Source organism: Penaeus monodon, chromosome 14, assembly GCF_015228065.2.
Source record: "Penaeus monodon isolate SGIC_2016 chromosome 14, NSTDA_Pmon_1, whole genome shotgun sequence".
NCBI classification, from domain to species: domain Eukaryota; kingdom Metazoa; phylum Arthropoda; class Malacostraca; order Decapoda; family Penaeidae; genus Penaeus; species Penaeus monodon.
The window spans coordinates 51,135,355-51,157,650 of NC_051399.1; the positions used below are offsets into that span (position 1 = coordinate 51,135,355).

Genomic DNA, 22,296 nt, shown 5'->3' on the forward strand with positions numbered 1-22,296 from the left:
GTGTGTGTGTGTGTGTGTGTGTGTACATGGTTTTGGTTTGGGGTGTGTTGTGTGTGTACTAGTGTGTGTTGTGTGTGTGTGTGTACTGTGTGTTTGGTGTGTGTATGTGTGTGGTGTTGTGTGTTGTGTGGTGTTGGTGTGTGCATGTGTGGGTGTGTGTGTGGGTGTGTGTGTGTATTATGTGTGTGTGGTGTGTGTGTGTGTGTGTGTGGGTGTGTGTGTGTGTGTGTGTGTGTGTGTGTGTGTGTGTTATGTTTTGGTGTGTGGGGTGTGTGTGTGTGTGTGTGTGTGTGTGTGTGTGTGTGGTGTGTGTGGTGTTGCGTGGATGTGTGTGTGTGTGGTTGTGTGTGTGTGGTGTGTGTGTGTGTGTGTGTGTGTGTGTGTGGTGTGTGGTGTGTGTGGTGTGTGTGTGTGTGTGTGTGTGTGTGTGGTGTGTGTTCATGGGTGTGGATATGCGTGTACGTGTGTGTACGTGTGTGTGTGGATGTGTGTACATGTGTGTTTGGATGTGTGTACATGTGTGGGGGGCATGTGTACACGTGTATATGGGTGTGCATATGTGTATATGGCTGTGTGTACACGTGTGTGTGGGTGTATGTGAATGTACATATGCGCACATATACAAATTGATAATTGGCCGAATCATTATTCTTGCTTTCAATGCATCTTATTTCGGTACCATGTTACACTATGTATATAACCCATCTACGCCTGCATGTCTCTATATATCACATTACATGCGTGCTCTTCCAGCACCTAAGGTCGTGCGACTGCGGATACTTCGGTGTCAGATAAGGGCAGATTACATTGATTATGGCCGAAAATTTCATATTGTGTTCAATGACCTCACTTTCAAAACAATAGTGATAATGCTAAAGCAGTATTAGTAATAGCAATAGTAACGCTAACAGTTGTTAAAATACTTATAAACGATGATAATTTAATTGTCAGTATATATGATAATGATATGACTGTGATAATGAAAAGGATAATGTAATGATGATTGAGGCGTGATCGTAATTTAATAGCAGGCAACCGCAATCGGAAATGGCTTTCTAGCTGCGGCACCACTGCGGCACCATATATTGGAGTAAGAAATAATTTGAAGAAAACATCGCTCGTACGGCTATATCAAGCGTTATGAAAAAGGGTTTCACCGATCTCACTGGTGTCTTATCGCAAATTAGGGAACACTATTCGCTTATTTACCCCCCTCCCCCCAACAATACACAATACGTGGGAGTGGTCTCATGCGCAGCATTTTATTTCGGTAAGTAATTTCGTTATACTGGAAAACAAGCAAATCTTTACGAAGCTAGTTACCTAACGGGAAAAAAAACCTTCAATATAACAATGGTTTTCCGACTACGGTCATTGTCACGTAAATACCATTGTTAACAACTAAATAGGTGTAACGTATCAATTCACACACACATCAAAAAACTCACCGCCAATTGTACGGTAAAAAAGTACTAAAAAATACTAAGGATTATGTGAGACTTACCTTTTCTGTAGTTTAGCTTTCTTCCATTGTATAATGGGTGGCGGTGACTTATTTACTTTGCTAGGCCTTCATGCATAATAGATAACTCTGTTTCAATATAACTTGCCCCTCGTTCCACTACATAAAAGACATACACGTACACACTTTATGATTTCAGAAGCAATCCACTCTTGAGAAAACAATTACATTCTTTTTGGAAACAATTACATTTCCTTTCCAGTATATATTCTTACGTAACAAGTATCACACATTGACAAGAAACAAGTACAGTCTCATATACCTTAATTCTGTATCACGCATTGACATTATATGTATTGTAGCGTCTCACAAACACTACATGGCTTCGAATTTCACTTATTCACTCTTTTCTTAGTCAAGGACAACTGACAAATTTCCCTGTGACAAGGAATTGAAAGAACAACCCACTATTGACATTCGTCTCTCTCATTGGCTATTTCTGTAAACACTGCCGCAGGCAACGACAGTCCGGTGTTCTCATTGGTAGACTCGTGATATCTGACGCTCTCATTGGCTATCTTGTGTAAACATTGTCGTAGATATGAAAAGCTGAAAGTACATTAAACTTTGTATGCGTGTGCGTGTGTGTGTGTGTGTGTGTGCGTGTGCGTGTTCGTGCGTGAGTGTGTGCGTGTGCCTATGTATGTCTATGGATATGTGTATATATGTATATATGTGTGTGTGTTTATATATATATATATATCTATAAATATATTATAGTATATATATATATACATATATATATATATATATATATACATATATATAAATACATATATATAATATATATTATAAAAATATATATAATAAATATATATATCTATAAATATATATATATTATATATAAATATATATATAATAATATAAATAAATATATATATCTAAATATATACATATGTATATATATATATAATATATTGCTACGCCAGTGGGTCTTTGTCTCTGTGCGAAACATGTGTTAACATGAAAAGGATGACCTGGGCATGTGTTAACATGAAGGGACCTGGGCAAACATGACGCAGCTGGCTGTGAGCGGAGGAGCGGAGGAACAAGCCAAGAGACGGAGTTGGGTGCTGCTCCTGTGAAGACCTCGTGTGTGCCTTTGTGACCTGATAAACTTTGTGTTGCCCTGTTATAAGTTGTATCGTGCAGTGTTTCCCCCTGTATTGTGCCATAGAAAAGTGTACGGGTAATAACTTCGTGTAATAAAGAAGACTGCCCTTTCTGTGTTTTTTCGTGCCCTGCCTCGCCACTGATTTTTCCCCTTGTGGTGTTCTGGGACCTGTGGGCTCGGTGCCTCTTGGAACTGTTCAGGGACCCTGTGGATAGCACGCCGTCTGCCTAGCTGCCTTGTGTTGGTGGTGAGAGCGAGGCGGCCGGCGTAACAATATATGTTGTGGTGTGTGGTGTGTGTGTGTGTGTGTGTGTGTGTGTGTGTGGTTTGTGTGTGTGTGTGTGTGTGTGTGTGTGTGTGTGTATTTGTATATGAATATATATATTATATATGTATATATCATACAAATATATATTGCATATGCATGTATATGTATTGTTACGGTCGCGACCACCTCGTCTCTCTTGCCACCAACACAAGCAGGCTAGGCAAGGGCCCGTGCTATCCACAGGGTCGTGAACACTGAACAGCTCCAGAGGCACCGAGCACACAGCGTCCAGAACCAACGTGAGGAATGCCAAGTGGCGAGGCAGGGCACGAAATAAACACAAATGACAGTCTTTTTCCTTTATTACGAGTTTATTTACCGTACACTTTCATAGGCCAATACAGGGGAAACCAGCATGTCACACTGCACGATACAGCTTATAACAGGGCACACAAAATATCAGTCACAAGGCACCACACGAGGTCTTCACAGGAGCAGCACCCATTCCGTCTCCACAGGGAACAGCAGCCAACCACGTCTCTCTTGGCTTGTTCCTCCGTCCTCCGCTCCAGCCAGCTGCGTCATGTTTGCCCAGGTCCCTTCATGTTAACACATGCACAGGTCATCCTTTTCTGTTAACACATGTTTCGCACAGAGACAAGAACCCACGGCGTAGCCACTATCCCACCTCTATCAAGCAGACGACCCGTCTGCTCTGACATACCTAAACATGAAACAAAATACAGAAAATTTAAATAAAATTAGTCCTCAGGAACAAACAAAATCCTTTCAAACAAAAGTAACCGTAATTGTAAATCAGTTCTCAGAAACACAAAAATCTTTCATCCAGCGCGGCTTTCTCCGCTCTCGCTGGGGTCGCTCTGGAGGAGGTGTGGGCGGCGGTAGATTGGTAGTGGCACCCAGAGGGGTATCTTCTGCCCCAAGACCTGGCTCATGGTCACCAATGACGTCTGTTGCATCGCCCTCACCGTCCAAATGCTCGTCCTCATCTCGGTCAGCGTCTGCCACGTCCTCATCGCCGCTACTGGGGCTAACGTCATCTTTTTCACCATGGACCCAGGAGTAGCTTCCTGGCCCATGGTAACGCCACAGCTGGTGCGCCAAGTCCTCGAGGAAGTCAGGCAACGGCCTCACACCAACCAACTCCTTGCTCCCCGACAACTCTTCTGGAAGCTCCACTTCTTCACAAGTGCCCAGCTTTGCACCAGCTGGCACCTTCAGGTCTTTATTGGAGAAGTTAGCTACCAACACTGTAACTAACACCTCCCCTGGTCCAACAAGGCTCCGCCCAACCGCTTCGCCATCAGCCAGCTGCAGGTTTTGGATGGGCTCCATGAGGCACTATACTCCACGCATCACTCTTGACAGTCGATACCGGATTCTAGACTCTGTCCTGGGGGCAAGGTGCAGTCGCTCAGCCGTAACTACCTCTGCACAGCCAACCTCTGGAAGCAAGGGCACATCTTCACCGTGCAACCTCACCAGCTTACTCTGCGTCAGGTAGTCAAGGCCCAGCAAACAGTGCTCGTCCAGATGGGCCCCACATACACCGGCAGCCTCTGCACCGTGCTGCCCACGCCAATACGAGCCTCCACTGGCCCCTTGAGCTGCACACAATGCCCCACAACACCACACAGTCTCTGTGGTGCATCTGGAAGTCGCATAGTGGCCAACATATCAGGCCGCACTAGGTCTTCTCAGCCCCAGTGTCCACTGTCAGGCGGCATGGCTTCCTATCTACTGAGCCCTCCACCTGCATCGTGCTGGTTCGACGGTAGCTTACCCAAGTCGGGGCCCGGAACAGAGGACGGCTGGGTTTCGGCCTCCTTCTCCAGCCTGTCCGAGTTTTCCTCCTGCACCACTTCCTTAGCCTTAGGACATGCACTCGGATGGTGACCATACCTGCCACAGTCCTTGAAAGCACTGCTGGAAGGCTCAGAATCCGTCCGGTTGAGAGACGTGTTCTCCATTCCCTCTGACACTGACTACGTCTGTGACCTACCTCTCCGCAGCCCCAACACAAGCCTTGGAAAGTGCTCGGGCTCACCTTCCTCAATGCTACCTTCTCCACTTTAGCCTTCTGGCCCCGGAGGTCACGGCGGGGCTGAGCAGCTGGCCCTAGGCCACTGGTTGCCTTCAGGAAGGCCTCGAACTCCAAGGCCCTCGCCAGCGCCACCTGCAGGTCCTCAGGGTGGGGCCTGCTTGACGTAGATTTGCAGCTGCTGGTCCTGCAAAGCGTCAACAAAGAAATTGCGGGCCAGGACCACAATCATCTCTTCCGCAGCCGCAGGGTACGACCTCCTTACCAGCACCTCCACATCCTGTGCCAGCTGGGATAGTGTTTCGCCACGCTCACGAGTCCGCTTCTTCAAGCGGGCCCGATATACCTCGGCCTGGTGGTGGTGCCCGAAACGGCGTTTCAAAGCCTCCGCCACGCTGGTGAAAGAGGCATGTTGGGATGGCGGCAGATGCCCCAATACTTCCACCGCGGGGCCCCTTAGCGCTGTTACCAGCTGCAGGGCCTTCTCTTCTGGCTCTAGCCCTGGGCAGATGCAAGCATTTCAAATTGGGCGACATATCCCTCCCAGGCCCCCTTTTCCCGTCATACTCAGCTGGCTTACGTTTCACAGAATGTCTGGAGGCCGTGGGGCTGCGGGGTGGAGAACGCGTGCCGTGAAGTAACACACCTGGGGGGAGGAAGGGGGTGAGGGTGGCAACGAGGCGGGTTGACCGGGTCCGAGTTTGCCGCCACCTATACCCAGAGGAACGGTTCCGATGGGTCCCCCAGCCTTCTGCAGCGACCACTGGCTGCGACACGACGCTGCGAGGCCCGGGGATTTCCTGCCACGGACCCCAGGCAGACCTCAGCAAATCTGACACTCTGGCATCTGTTGCCAGAACCTCGTCTGCCTTCTCTGCTTGCAACGTTACTACCTCGTGATGCCGCCTTTCCTCCTTCACTTCCTCCCTCAGGCCCTGAACCTCGCCCTTCAGAGTCTGCACCTCCTCCATCAGTTCACTCTTCACGCTGTTGCGGCCTTGTCGGTGTACTGCTGAGTTTCCATCTTCACAGATGGCAAGATTGCTCTGTAGCACCTCAACAAGTTGGCAGAACTGTTTCCTCTGCCTTCCTTGCCTGCATCTCAACGAGATGGTGCGCCTGCTCGCGTGCCCTCTGTGCCTGCTCTTCTGCCCTTTGTGCCATTTCCTCCTTCATACCGGCCAGCATGGCAGTGATCAGGTCCATCTGGCTCGGCTTCACATCACTCGTGCCTGCCTCAGTCTTAGCCTCCTCTCCCTCATGGCTGCGGCCATCTTTGGAGAACATGATAAATCGGCGCTCTCACTGATCAAATATCACAAATCCCACTCCTGACACCAATTGTAACGCCGACCGCCTCGTCTCTCTGCCACCAACACAAAGCAGGCTAGGCAGACGGCGTGCTATCCACAGGGTCGTGAACACTGAACAGCTCCAAGAGGCACCGAGCACCACAGCGTCCCAGAACACCACGAGAGGAAATGCCAAGTGGCGAGGCAGGGCACGAAATAAACACAAAATGACAGTCTTTCCTTTATTAACACAAGTTATTTACCCGTACACTTTTCTATAGGCACAATACAGGGGGGAACCAGCATGTCACACTGCACGATACAGCTTATAACAGGGCAACACAAAATATCAGTCACAAGGCACACACGAGGTCTTCACAGGAGCAGCACCCAATTCCGTCTCCACAGGAGCAGCAGCCAACCACGTCTCTCTTGGCTTGTTCCTCCGCTCCTCCGCTCACAGCCAGCTGCGTCATGTTTGCCCAGGTCCCTTCATGTTAACACATGCCCAGGTCATCCTTTTCATGTTAACACATGTTTCGCACATAAACAAAGACCCACTGGCGTAGCAGTATATACGGGTGTATATATAAATATATGTATATTTATATATGTATATACATCTAGTGTGTCAATATGTATATGTACACTCACGCACACATCTATACGTATATGTTTGTTTGTTTGTTTGTTTGTTTCAGTGTGTGTGCGCGCGTGTGTGTGTGTGTGTGTGTGTGTGTGTGTGTGTGTGTGTGTGTGTGTGTGTGTGTGTGTGTGTGTGTGTGTGTGTGTGTGTGCGTGCGTGCGTGCGTGCGTGCGTGCGTGCGTGCGTGCGTGCGTGCGTGCGTGCGTGTGTGTGTGTGTGTGTGCGCGTGTGCGTGTGTGTGCATTAATATATTGCATAAGATGGGAATATCTTCCAAACCTGGAAATTACGTTGCCTTTTCGGTGTCTTAACTCTGGAATTTTCTGTGAAGTTTTCTTTTCAAGGATGAGGGATATATCTGCAACTTTTTTGTTGTTAAAAAGGATTGATAGACCTACACCTATAACCGCTATTCCTATATAGTTTTCCCTTGTGTTTACAACTTTCATTTATTTTACTCTACAAACAAATATGAATACTTAACCATTTTACTGTTGCATGGTGTGTTGGTAAACCTAAACAAGGAAGACTGCCAGATCGAATTTGAGGCACTTCATTTATAGGGAACACACACTTTTTGTTCATGTCTTTTTGTTAATTCAATCAATTATACCGATTATTATTTTTTACACATCTAGATTGCCAGATCCAATATGAGGCACTTCACCTATAGGCAAAACACACTTCTTGTTCATGTCCTTTTATTAATTCAATCGATTTTACCCAATATTACTTTTTTATACATCGAGTTCGTGGTGTATTTCTGTTAACTGACACTGAGCCACTTGCTACAACATATTGCACCATTATGTGTTCATGATACATGTTGTTTATTACTGAAGTTAATTACTCATACTGAAAAATCGTAGTTATGTTTTCTGTTGTACGCAAGGGACCGAGCCAGTGAATAGAGGAGGAAAGGCATCCATAGCGAAATCAAGAAATGTTGTTGCTATACTATTTTTTTATGATACATATCATGCCATTTATTTCTACCACTGCCATTGTTATTATTTTGCATCATTGCTATCATCACTATTAACAGATGGGCCCTTTTTGTAAACATGCTAAAATAATAGTAACAGTAGTTAAGAGATTTCACGTTTCTCTTTCTTATTTTTTATTATTATTTTCCTCTCATTGTTATGACCAGTAACATGATTGAATCTGCTTCCCTTTCTTCATCATATGACCTTGCCGGAAATATTTGGGTTTCTTTCGTCTCATTTTGCATTCGTGTTTACCCATTAGAATGCTCAGTACCAAGCTGCATTAATCCTTTGGCTGCCTGACAATTCGTTCATTGTTAACAGTGTTTCAAGTGCGCCCTCTAATGCTTATGAGCGTTCTTCTGTACGCGCCATGAAAGTTAATCCAGTATTATAGTTCAAGCCAGATCTCTAATGCACATATGCAATGACAGCGTCCAGGATTAAATTTAATACACCTCCGCAACAGACTTTACTTTTGAGCTTAATCTTAATCCTGCACATGTGCAGAAAGAGCTACTTAATCCCACCAATCATGGGATTAATACGTCATGACAACGTCATCAACGCCATAGAGTTGAGTTGTCATTAATATTTAAAATAAACAATAACGAACAAATTCTATTTTCATGTCAAAATGAAAAAGCATCAAAAATATATTTTTTTATAAGTTGTGATATTCAAACCTGCAGATGTAACTCTCAACTTTGAAAAGAAAAACGAAAAGAAAATCCCACAGAGAAATTTCCCGAGTTTGTAGACACAGAAAAAGCAATGTTATTTCCAGATTGGAAAAAATATTCCCAACTTATGCAAAATATTAATCGAATAAGAAGAAAAAGCTTTTAATAACGTCACGATTAGGTTTTAAATTCAAAGTACAAACCTATTGATTCTTTAAACTATAGTGACCAAAACCGCGCGGACATTTGCTATCATGATCCTCGCTAGCAATACCCTGAAAATATGCCCTACCCGTAACAGTTTTAAGTATTTTATTAATATAATAATGTACAATAATATTCATAGTTTTAGTGTGTAAAATGAAGTTACAGGTCGTGCTAAAAGGCGGAGGAAATTATCACCAATTCAATTCACCCATCCAAATACTGACCAGACTCAACGTTGCTTAACTTAGCTGATCGGAAGAGAAGCAGTGCTTTCAATGTGGTATGATCGTTAACATAAATACCGTAAGCATTAATCAGTTTTCTATCAGTGCTCATACATTTTAATATAATTTTGCATTGAACGTCATTGCTGTGATATCCCAGTCATATGACTAAAATCTGCTCCACACGTATGCATCAGTCACAACCGACCATTATCGGGAGTATTGGTAATTTCAAATCAGTTGCCATCACTTTCATCCACCTGCAAGTACCGCTTAAGAAGTTAAGTAAAACAATATTGTATGTAATAATAAATCTGTATATACGTGCAACTAAATCACTTGTACATTCCCGTCATTGTAAACAGGACAAGCTCAATGATAGAGCATATCGTATTTATTCTAATTGAACTTTTTTTTTTTTAATTATGGTGTTGCTATTATTATAATTATTATTAGTGTTATTATTTTCATGACCATTGTCACCGTAATTATTATTCGTAATAGCACAGGGTTACTGCTGCTATTAACATTATCATCATTGCCATTATAATGGTAATAATGATACCACTAGAATCAGTGATGGTAACCAGAGTTGTCAAAAACAATACAGATACATCAAATGTTGATAGAAATGTAGCAGACACAAAAAAATGGTAAATCATGAACCACCATTGGTTTTACTCCCTTAAGTGGTTGGCTGTGGTCGAAGCATGTATTGAAGAATAAATTTCATTGATGTGACGTCGAAAATGCCGCTTCTCGTCCGATCACGAAAGTGTGGCAACATTCATTTTGGTCAGTATTCGAATGGGTGACCGCCTAGGAACACTAGATGCTATTGACATTTTGTTATTCTTCGTGCATGTTCTTTTACGGCTTTCCCCTCCGCGAGCTAGTATAGCGTACTACCCCAAGCGGCAAATAAGTACAAACATAAGTATGCAGCACAATAATAGGTCCTGTCTCAGCACCAGGTAGAAGAGATATAGAAAATCTTATATGAAAACATTCCAAAGAAAAACTTGCAAAAAATGAAACTACCATATTAATATAAGTGACACTGAAAATGCCTAAGGCATGTCCATGACATTGAGGCACAATAATCTACTTTCCTATCCGTAATAGATTTTTCTGTGAGTATCGTTATGATCATATAAGATGGCCAAGGTCACCATGACTGTTTATTTCTTACTATAATTACTATCATTAACTTCATCGAATTATTAATTTACCTATTATCATCGTTATTGGTAGGGTAATTATAAACATTATCAACATTAATATTATCTACTTTTTATTCAATTTTATCATCAATAATTTTATCACCATTGATATCCTAATTATGATTTACATTAATCATTATAATCACTATAGTAGTATCATTATTACCATTATCATGACAACAATGATTATTTTGATGGCAACAAACATCATATGCTAATAACAATAATAATGATGGTGAGATTAAACATGAAAATACTAGTAATAACACAGCACTACAAATACAACTGAAAATACTGATAATAACAACAATATCATTTAGCTCTGTGCGAGAGATATAGTTGCATTTAAAACATATTTCATTTTATTCAATTTATTATGCATTACTTGTACATCTTGCATTCTTTACGGAGTTGTAAAGCTCGATAATTAGTAAAAAGCTTATGGCAGGTGCAAGATAAAGGTGATAATAGAGTTGAAATTGCCAATATTCCCGATAGTGCTAGACAGTGATTGATGTATACATTATGAAGCTGATTTCTGTGATGACAATTATATAGAAATGATGAGCACTGAGAGAAAACGTTTAGCTTATCTATGCCATCTATAATACCATGTTGAAAGCACCGCTTCTCGTCTGATCAGCTAAGTTAAGCAACGTTGGGTCTGGTCAGTACTAGGATGGGTGACCGCCTGGGAACAACAGATGCTGTTGGCATTTTATTATATATGCTAATATGATATGCATTTTTTACCACATTTTAACAACTCTTCGTATATTCGTATAAAGATAAATACTAAAATTATTCTTCAATCAATACGAAATACAGTAAAATTCGGCGTTGTCGAATTTAGAGATAAGGATAAACAGAAAATGCATAGGGGAATAACGAAAGTAAAATGATAATGCTTGTTACTAATAATCATATTAGAAACAATATTTACAAAAATAAAAGAAAACCAATAAGAATAAAATGATTGAAAACACTCACGATCAAGTTTTAGCAATATGTTTGGCAGCAGTTTTGAAAATGTCTGTGTATGATTTGATAACCATTGAAACCAAGCGAGATTTATTTCCCTTAGTGGTCGGCTTCTGTGACTGATGAATGTAGGTGTAACTGGAAGGAATTTGTTGCAAAGCCAAAGGCTAAAGGAGAGCTGAACTGTAGATGGACATTTTCATTATTAGATGGACATTTTCATTATTATACAGATTTACTATTTCTTTCGCTAACAGCCACGATGAAGTCACCGCTCAGCGATCAGCGAAATCAAGGATAGGTCTGGTCAGTACTATGACGGGCGAACGCTTGGGAACACCAGATGCTGTTATTCATTATACATGCTAAAATGTATGCATATCTTGAGAGTTTCCGCGCCAGATAAAGCAGGTATACAATACTTTATGTGCAAACATTCCAAACAAAAACTTGCACAATAGGAAACTACATATTAAGGAAAGTGACAAATAGAAATCTAAAAAAAAAAAAAAAAAAAAAATGTTCATAACATTGAGACACGATAATTTACTAGCCTTCTCTATCCGTATATGATGAATAAGATGGCCATGGTCACCATGATTGCTTATTTCTTGCCATGTTTACTATAATTTATTTAATATATTTATTTTGTACTAATTACCATCATTATTGGTAGGGTAATCATTATTAAAAATATTAATGCTATTTACTTTTCGTTCAAATTATCATTAATAATATCATCATCAATATCATTGTTCTGACCTTCATTATGATTTACATTAAGACTTATAGAAGTATCATTGTTACCATAATCATAACAGTAAGAATAATAATACTAATGATAAACTACAGATACAACTAAAAGTACTGATAATAACAACAATTGCAGCACAATAGCGGCAAAAAGGTTATAAGATTCAAGATTCGATAATAAACGGCATTTCTGCTTATGGTTAGTCTTGCCCCTCTTTCTTTCTTTCTCTCTCTCGCTCTTTATTTTTTCCTCAGTGATTATTACTATCAGTAATAATACTATGAACTTTTTGTTCAAATTATCATAAATAATATTATCATCAGTGTCATTGATAATGCTAATTAAGATTTACATTAATCATTATAGCATCATTATTACCATTATCATGACAAGAATGATTATGTTGATGGCAGTAATCATCATATGCTAATAGCAATATTAATGATGGTGAGAACAATGATGAAAATAGTAGTAATCATAATAATGCAAACAGAACTAAAATACTGATAACAACAATAGCAGCACAATAGCGGCATTTTTTTCTTACAGAGTTGCATAGCTCGATATTAGTAAAAGGCTTACGGTAGGTGAATGGTAATGGTAACAACAGAGTTAGAATTGCTAATACTCCCAATAGTAGTCAACTGTGATGCATGTATTCAGGAGCAGATCTTGATGTTTTTACTAGAATGTCATGATAGTGATGTTTGATGCAAAAGTAAAATACACATTATATTTTAATGTATTAAGGAATTATGAGTAAAGAATTTTAGCAACGTGGGTCTGGTCAGTACTTGGATGGGTGACCACCTGGAAACACCAGATGTTATTGGCGTTTTGTTACTTGCTTTGTGTTCAATTACAGTTTTATGTCATTTTTGTAGTGTATACGGTAATGCAGAAATTGGTGATGAAAGGACTATAAGCGACAATAAATTTGCAATAGTTATTCTCACTATATATCTATGGATTCCATTTTCTTCCTCCTTTTCGTTGCTGCCCTTACGTATAGTTTATAGCATAACAGATTTCTCTGTAGAATATAGAATCAGCATGAGTAATCAACTCCTATTCTTGTTTGAACAGTGACCCTAAATTAGGTTTACTTCCCTAATTAGTCGGCTATTACTGCATGGCAAGTAAGGAAATAGTTAAATAATTTGAGAGAAAATTTACTCTGACTGTTTTGCTATTTCCATTAATTTCTTTATACACATTTAAGCAAGTTGCTGCAAACTCTTACGAAATGCCAGTCACATTTGAATATATAACAACTTCTCTTCTCTGATCGAATGAGAAGCGGTGATTTCAACGTGGTATGATCGTAAACATAAATGTCGTAAGCATTAACCATTTTTCTATAAGTGCTCATACATTTTGACTTTTACTTTATTTCGTATTATTTGAGGTATAATTTTTACTGATTATTTAAATATAAGAGCAGTGAAAGGTGGCACAGAAATGCATAACATATTTCGCATATATAATAAAATTTCAACAGCATCTGGTGTTCCCAGGCGGTCACCCATCCAAATACTGACCAGACCCAACGTTGCTTAACTTCGCTGATCGGACGAGAAGCGGTGCTTTCAACGTGGTATGATCGTTGGCATAAATATGCAGAACATTAACCAGTTTTCTGTCAGTGCTCATAGGTTGATACTATTATTGATAATAATTCGGAAATTAAAGATTAAATAGTACTAATGCTGATAATAAGACATGATTATGCTTCCCAAAATGATGATGGTTATATTAATATTTGAATGACATTAAAGAGAATGATCTTGATATAAATTAATCACCAACCGATCATAATACTAATAATCTCAAAACTAATTACGGACAAGGAAGACTATTATTGTGCTCTTTGCCGTTGTTTTCGAGCTTTATGTCACTTTTTAAGATGTACTTTCCTATTGTGCAAATTTTTGTTTGAAAAAAAATCATATATTTTCTTTATCTTCTTTATGATCGCCTGGGAACACCAGATGCTGTTGGCACTTTATTGTATATACTAAATATGTTATGCATTTATTTGCCAATTTTAACAGATCTTCTTATATTTGTATAAAGAACTTGAAATTCTACTTTGATTTATACGAAATTGTAAAAGTAAACAGCATCGGATTAGAAAGAAGGTTAAATAGAATAAGGATAAGGGTATAACTAAAGTTAAGTAAAGTGATAATGATTGTGACATCAATAATCATATTAGTAATGATGTATACAAAACATCAATAAGAACAAAATCATTATAATGAATCAATCTAAGAAATATTCTCGATTAAAGTTTTAGAAATATAATAGGCAGCAGCTTTGGCTCTGTACCCTTCCTTGTAGATTTCCAGAGCAGTATATGATTGTATTACCCAGTGAACCCTGTGTAGGACTTTATTAACCAGTGAACCCAAGTGATATTTCCGGTCGGCTTTTGTGACTGGTGTAACTGGAAGGCAAGTAATAGGAATTTGCTGCAAAGTCAAAGACTATAGATGGCATTGTCATAATAATGCAGATTGCTATTTCTTTCCCTAACAGTCATACAACGTTGAAGTCACCGATTCTCGTCCGATCAGCTAAATTAAGAACAGTGTCTATTCAGTACTTGGATGGGTGACCGCCTTGGGAAACCAGACGCTGTCATTTTATTATACATGCTAAATATGCTATGCACTTCTTGTGAGCTTTCGCGCCAGATAAATCAGATATACAAAATGTTAAATGCTATTATTCTAAACAAAATCTTCCACAATAGGAAACTACATATTAGGATAAGTGGCAGACAAAAAGCTTGCGAACATGTGCACGACCTTAATCTATTTTCCCTATCTGTAACTGGTTGTTGCAATTATATTACGATCATCAGATGACCTAATCATAATGATTATTAGCTTTTCTTACCATGATCACTATCTTTAAATTTTTATTTAATTGAAAACTCACCAATTATTACCTTTAGTGGTAGGATTATAATCACAATATCTGTATTCCTACTATTTCATTTTCATTCAAATTATCGTTAATTTATCATCAGTAGTACTGATACGATAATTTAGGATTTACATTAATCATATAGTAACATTAGTATCATTATAATGAGAATAGTGATAAGCAAGAAGGTAATAGTGATGGTGATAATGATATAAATCTAATGTGTACCTTTATTGATTCATAGCTTTTGTGTATGTTAACAATATTCCTGAATTGTACAATATACATTAATTGGTGAAACCGTTCGTTTGGATTCACCTTATATGGGTTGGTAATGTGTTTCCCTTCACACACCCGTTATAGCTAGAATGTAATGGCAATAAAGTTTAATGCAAATAAAAAAAAATACATTCTATTAAATTATGCATGAAAAACGTGTAAGCTCTGACATAAATGTGGTTTAATGATCATGAAATGTACGCCAACGATCATACCACGTCAGGGCCGGATTAAGGGGGGGGGGGGGGCAAAGGGGCCCGGACCCAGGACCACCCACCAAGAGGGGGCCTCCGGACTATAAAGGTGTAAAAAATGACCAATATGATGTAAATTTTCTGTTAATTATATTTCTGTAATTTTTTTAAATGTAAATTTTGTGTTCTTTATTAATTACATACCATGTACCTTTATTACATATTAAATGTATTATATCATTGAAAAACTAGTCTTTATTTAATACCTTTTTGCTTTCCTGACACATTAAATAGTAGGCCTATAGTAGCTTGTTAAGGTCGAAGGTTACTAGTCCGCGGTATATGTTATAGGAAAAGTGGAAAGGGGCCTCCATTCCAACTGGGCCCCAGGCTTCTCACACACCTAATCCGGCCCTGTACCACGTTGAAAGCACCGCTTCTCGTCTGATCAGCGAAGTTAAGCAACGTTGGGTCTGGTCAGTACTTGGATGGGTGAACGCCTGGGAACACCAGATGCTGTTGGTATTTTGTTATATATGCTAATATGTTATACAATTTTACAACAAATTCTAGTAGTTATTCTTATATCTATATAAAGCAATCAATTGAAACTATACTTCAGTCCACAGGAATTACAGTAAAATTCATCACCGCCGGAGAGAGGAAGAAGGATACACAGAAAACGAATAGGGTAACTCATAGAGGTAACTAAGGGAAATGCAATTCTGTATTCTAAAAAAATTATTAATTTTCTGATACCAAACAGAACCTTTGCGGCAGTTTTACAAAGAAGAATTACTTAAAGTTCTAATAATGATTACTTCCGTTAGTAATAATCATATTAGTAATGATATCTACAAAAGAACAATAAGTATAAAATTATTGTAATAAAGATAAGTCTTAAAAAACAAACGAATAAGTTTTTGTAATAAAGATACGTCTTAAAAAAACAAACGAATAAGTTTTAGCAAGATATTTTGCAGCAATTTGAAGCTTTGGTTTAGTTTTCCAGGGCCGAAAAGGATAAAAAATGACTGTCGTCTGTGTATGATCTTAGTAACCAGTGAGCCCAAATGAAAACTGAAATGTATATGCCATAAATATACAAACTGCTAATTCAATCGCCAATGATAGTAAGTATTCGGATGGGTGACTGCCTGGGAACACCAGACGTGTCTTTTTTTGGTAGATAACTATGAAAATCAGTAAATTATATAAGGTTAACAAACAGAAACGCACGCATACAACACATTTGGTCTAGTCTGCATGCTACATAAACCAGATATAGAAAATAATATATGAAAAAAAATGCACAAGAAATTGCATACTAACGTAGTAACAGTTAGATTTTTGAAAAACATGTCTACGACAATGATACACAATAATCAAAGTCTTCTCTGTCTTTAATTGGTTTTGCCATAATTGTCGTTAGGATCATCATTATCGTAATTACTGATATAATTAAGCTGGCCATGATCACGATTATTATTTCCATATTTATTTAATCTACTTAATAATTCACTAATTAGCATAATTTTGGGTAGGATTACAATTACTGCCTTTTTTATTATCATTCGTAATATCACAAGTATCATTGATGTTGTCATGATTATGATTTACATTCAGTATAGTAGCATCATGATTACAATTATAATGATGATGTTGATAGCAGCAATAACCGTATGCTAAAAGATACTAATAATGGTGATGATAATGACAAATAATAATCATGATACAAACAAAACAACTAATAATAATGACAATACCAACAAAAATAGCAACACTATAACAATTAAATATATATATATATATATATATATATATATATATATATATATATATATATATATATATATATAACAGGCAGACAGACAAACATAGACGGACAGACAGACAAACAGACAAAGCACTCAAGATTTAAGATTTATTAATAATCAGCATTTCTGCTTTTGATTAGCTATATCGTTTAGCTTTTCCTACTTATTATGACGGTACAGTTGCATGTGTATAAAGCATTTATAATCATACACAATATAATTTTACCCAAATTCTTATGCATTACTTGTACACCCTACATTCGCTACAGAGCTGAACGTCTAGAAAATTTATAAAAGACAAGTGTATAAGAATGGTGACAACTGAGTTAGAATTTCCTATATTGCCGATAGTGGTCGGTTGTTATTGTTGCATACATTGTGGAGATCTCAGTGATATGACAGAATGTCATGGTGAGGAAGTTTGACGGTAAAAAATATATTGTATTAAGATGTATGAAAAAACGTGAGAAATGACAGAAAAATGGTTAATGTTAAAGTTTCTTTGCCAACGATCATATCACATTGAAAACATTTCTCGTCCTACCAGATTACAGAAAAAAAAAATAAAAATAATAATAATAATAATAATAATAATAATAAATAAAAAACAACCACGTTAGGCAAGATAAAACAAATGTAGATATAGTAAATGAAAATATTCCATACAATAACTTGCACATTAGGAAACAACATATTAAGGTAAGTCACACAGAAAGCTAATAAACATGTCCACAGCATTAAGGCACAATAATCTAAGTCTTCCCTATCCGTGATTGATTTTGTTATAATTGTCATCATGATCATTGTTGTCGTAATTACTGATATCATGAGTTACATGGCCATGATAACCATTATATTTTTTCTTCCCATGATCACCATTTATTTTCTGATTATTAACTGTGGGATTACAATTATGTTTATTATCATTACATATTAAGGTAAGTCACACAGAAAGCTAATAAACATGTCCACAGCATTAAGGCACAATAATCTAAGTCTTCCCTATCCGTGATTGATTTTGTTATAATTGTCATCATGATCATTGTTGTCGTAATTACTGATATCATGAGTTACATGGCCATGATAACCATTATATTTTTTCTTCCCATGATCACCATTTATTTTCTGATTATTAACTGTGGGATTACAATTATGTTTATTATCATTACTTCTCTTTATTTTATAAATTATCATCAATGATATCATCACCAGGATCACTGATATTATCATGATTATATTGTCATTTTAGTCAGAGATGGGCAGTATCGTGAAACATGTATCGATTAATGATTTCGTGTTGGTATCTGTATCCCTTTAGCGATTCAATGTCTGTATCGTTTTATCGGTATCGCTAGTGTTTCTCTTAAAATGTAACGAAAAAATAGTACATCGATACACTTACATGGCAATCTTTAAAAGACCGATTCTTTGTATTACAGTGTGTGTGTATATATATGTGAATGTATATATATGTATATATATATTGTCCAGGGTTAGTGTGGTTTTCCCTAACTAGATATTACCAACACATTTTCTTTCGATGCTTTCGTGTATGTTTGTGCGCGTGTGTGCGTGTGTACGAGTTCCTTGGTACCGTTCCCGCGACCAAAGCAAGGTCGGTGACCCATTCAGCACGACCTTCACTTAGCTCCAAGCTCCGTGCCCAAACACACCATATGAGAGTACTGCCAATGTATTGGCATATTATAATACTTGTTTCATTTTGATGAATGATATATCTAGTGTATATATTATAGTATAACTATGTTAATGGAGGTCTCAAACCTTTTTCAGTCTCCACTTTTCCTTTATGAAAGTGAATCGAATATTGAACATTCGAGTACCTTTCCAAGAGGGCAGACAATTTCTGAACTCGGATCTCTCTCTCAAGCAAACAAGCTTTATCAGAATACACAGCCTGGACCAATCCAAATGTTCTTTTGCTGTTTTTTTTTTTTTTTTTTTTTTTTTTTTTTTTTTTTTTTTTTGAGGATGCACTTTTTGTTTATCTCGTACAAATTGTAAATATATTGGTGAAATGTGTCCTGTGAATATATAATTATCCTGGAGAAATGCCCACTCATCTAAGGATCATATTGAACTAAGGAGAGGAACTGCCTAAATAAGGAAAACCTGAATATATATATATATATATATATATATATATATATATATAGAGAGAGAGAGAGAGAGAGAGAGAGAGAGAGAGAGAGAGTTTTGCTTTCTTCTGACCTAATTTATCGTGAAATGGCAATGAAAGGGATTACCCTTCAAATTACCTATAATATAGCCCAATAACCTTGCATATAGCTTAAAAGAATGGTAAGATGCTTTCTTGATTCCAGTGCAGACTACCATGCTATTGAAATGAGATTTTCTTCTGCATTTCGAGATTTTAAAACATTTACGAAATACATAAATATCCTCGAACATTTTATCTGTAAAATTCCTAATGGGCTGGTTTGACAAACTAACGAAATAAATGCAATCAAAAACATTAAAGACCTGACTTGGTGGACAGGTGGACCTAGAACACTTCTGTAAAAGTGAAATGTTATAAGGGGGATAGCGCGAACGCAGTCCCCACTAACAAAAATTGCGCACTCGAGTTAACCACATTTGGGTTAATCGCAAGGGTCAGCACCACCGGAGTGCAATGGTGTGCCTCGCCCTGGGAGAACCGCCTTCGTGATCACGGTATCTCCTGTGCCAGGTAAGTATGCTTCACAGACCCACGCGCCGACCCACGCTCACCCATACTGAAAACCCTACGCGCTCTACAACACTTTATACAAATATCAACTTTGACTTTAGTTTTCCCAAGAAACTTCTAGTGAATCACACTTATAATCCTTTTTAAAACTTGGGTTAGAAACAGAAACGTTCACTTGCAAGGCATTAAATTTGAAACTGTCCATTACATATCGTAGAATAAGATTTTTGTGTATTCATTTATACTAACGACTTTAGCATACCCTTATTTTTTTTTTTTTTTTTTTTTTTTTTTTAGCAATGTTCGTAACTGTACACCCATTAATACAGTTGGATACACATGTTCGCATATATGTAATATTCAGATGATTTTAATGGACACTGCGGTATACGCCATTCAGATTTTAATTATATTACGCTACGGCAATTTTAAAGTTTTACTTGCGTAAACATTCTGTGAACGTTTGCTATTATGTAAAATTACGTATGTACACATACATTATATATATATCTATATATATATATATATATATATATATATATATATATATATATATATATATATGTGTGTGTGTGTGTGTGTGTGTTATATATATTATGATATATATAATATAATATATATATATATATATATATATATATATAATACTCACAAACCGTATGTTTATGCATGTGCATGGCTTTAAGTGCGGCGTGCATAAGTATACGGACATGTGTGAAAGGTCTATATACACCTTATATAGACCTTGCATGTGCGGGGGGCGGGCGGACGTTTGTATGTGTTAATAACGAGGTTTTGTGAGAAGCTAAGGGTATTTGCTACATGTACTTTGAAGTCCGTTGAGGTTATAAAACTGCTTAAAATCCAGCAACAGGTAATACAGACCCTCCAAACCTGATCACTCCCTCCGACGATTTAATCAAAACCTTGTATAAACGTTTTACAATTATATTATATGCTTGATGCACTATTTCTGATAAAAAATTAACAATGTCAAACTGGGTCTCTAGTACCTCCTGATTGCTCTACTTATAATCAAGATATACACTAATAAATTATACACGAACTCTGGTGTCAAAGGTATATTTTCAATAATATTAAGATCATATCAAATTGGGTGTCTGTAAATAACATATCTTTTCTACTCTACGACACCTTCACTTCATCTACAGTGCATGTCAAGTGTAAAATAGAAACATATATTTAACACATTTTTATCTAGAAGTGTAAATACAAGGATGACCTGAAACCTCTCTGCCCACAAATCACCAGAACCATAATCTACAATAGTTTTCATAGAAATTACATTGTAATTGGTCCAATCTCTCTGAGGAAGATATCAAGTAATTATATAATTTATAGGCTCCTCTCTAAATAGCTAGTATTAAAAAGGCTTCCGCAAAAGGCTGACGCTTTACAGATTTGCTTCTTCGTTGCCGGAGATCGGTGCAGTAGTACAGTTCAACTTGGATATTATTTTCTTCTAAAACCATGCGATATTAAAATGAAGTCTGAGAATTGGAAATTTACTAGGGTCTTCCTTTACCTTAGCCGTGGATCGGAGGTATTGTAATACCTCAAGGATTGATCTACAGAACTGTCTCTGGGAAGATATTAACTGATGAAATATGTGAAATAGTTGACGATTTTGTGTAATCAATAATGTTACTATCACCGTAAATGTGTGAAAGACCTGCATGCCTTCTCATTCCATGAGACATCTATGCCTCTACAAACTTTTAAGTGCACGAGATGAAGTAACGCATTTTTATATAATTTTTATACAGAAATAGAAACACCCTTAAATATACACTTTGTGAATTACACAACACAACTCTAGAGGGTAATTACTATTTGAAATAGTAAGAAACACTAAACAGTGGTTGTGGCAGTGGCATTTCTGATAATGGCATCAATAGTTGACAAAGCATAATTATGATATGTAATAGTTCTGCCTGTACTGGTAAATGTAATAGTATCGAAAAAAGGAAAGAAAATTTGGTTTAAACATTTGAAATCATGAAACTATTTACAGTAATTATAAGCAGAGATACTTCAGTTACAGGCACTCGGTTTTAGATTTTGAATTCCTCGAAGCAGAGAGCTCACATTAATTTATATATATAGGATTTTTTTCTCCTTGTCAGGAGTTCTCAAAAGTTTAAGAATACTTCTTGTGGACTGATATTCAACCACTCAGCCTGTGTGACCCTCCCCTCAACATCGGGAAACCGAGTCAGAACGGTCATCAAAACTCTCAAGCAAACACTTGAGAGCCGCTTCCCGCTCAGAGGATTACACTAACAGTCCTCATCATGGTTGAAAATATTCCGAGAATCTTGGCGAGAAACCCGGCAATCGCACTATAGAAGTGATCCTATAAAGTATGATCAT

The 22,296-nt window shown here is 37.8% G+C and overlaps 3 non-coding genes and 2 pseudogenes across 3 annotated transcripts; 2 read left to right on the top strand and 3 right to left on the bottom strand.

Annotated features, from left to right (window-relative positions):
- The first annotated feature begins 10,827 nt into the window (after positions 1-10,827).
- LOC119581457 lies at positions 10,828-10,946 on the top strand (annotated as a pseudogene).
- A 2,511-nt stretch (positions 10,947-13,457) lies between these two features.
- Positions 13,458-13,576, bottom strand: LOC119581442. Its single transcript, XR_005229568.1, has one exon. It is a non-coding gene; the product is annotated as a 5S ribosomal RNA (ribosomal RNA).
- Positions 13,577-15,778: 2,202 nt separating this feature from the next.
- LOC119581299 lies at positions 15,779-15,897 on the top strand (annotated as a pseudogene).
- Positions 15,898-19,749: 3,852 nt separating this feature from the next.
- LOC119581327 lies at positions 19,750-19,910 on the bottom strand. Its single transcript, XR_005229477.1, has one exon. It is a non-coding gene; the product is annotated as a U1 spliceosomal RNA (small nuclear RNA).
- Positions 19,911-22,093: 2,183 nt separating this feature from the next.
- Positions 22,094-22,296, bottom strand: LOC119581374. The gene has a single exon (XR_005229517.1). It is a non-coding gene; the product is annotated as a small nucleolar RNA U3 (small nucleolar RNA).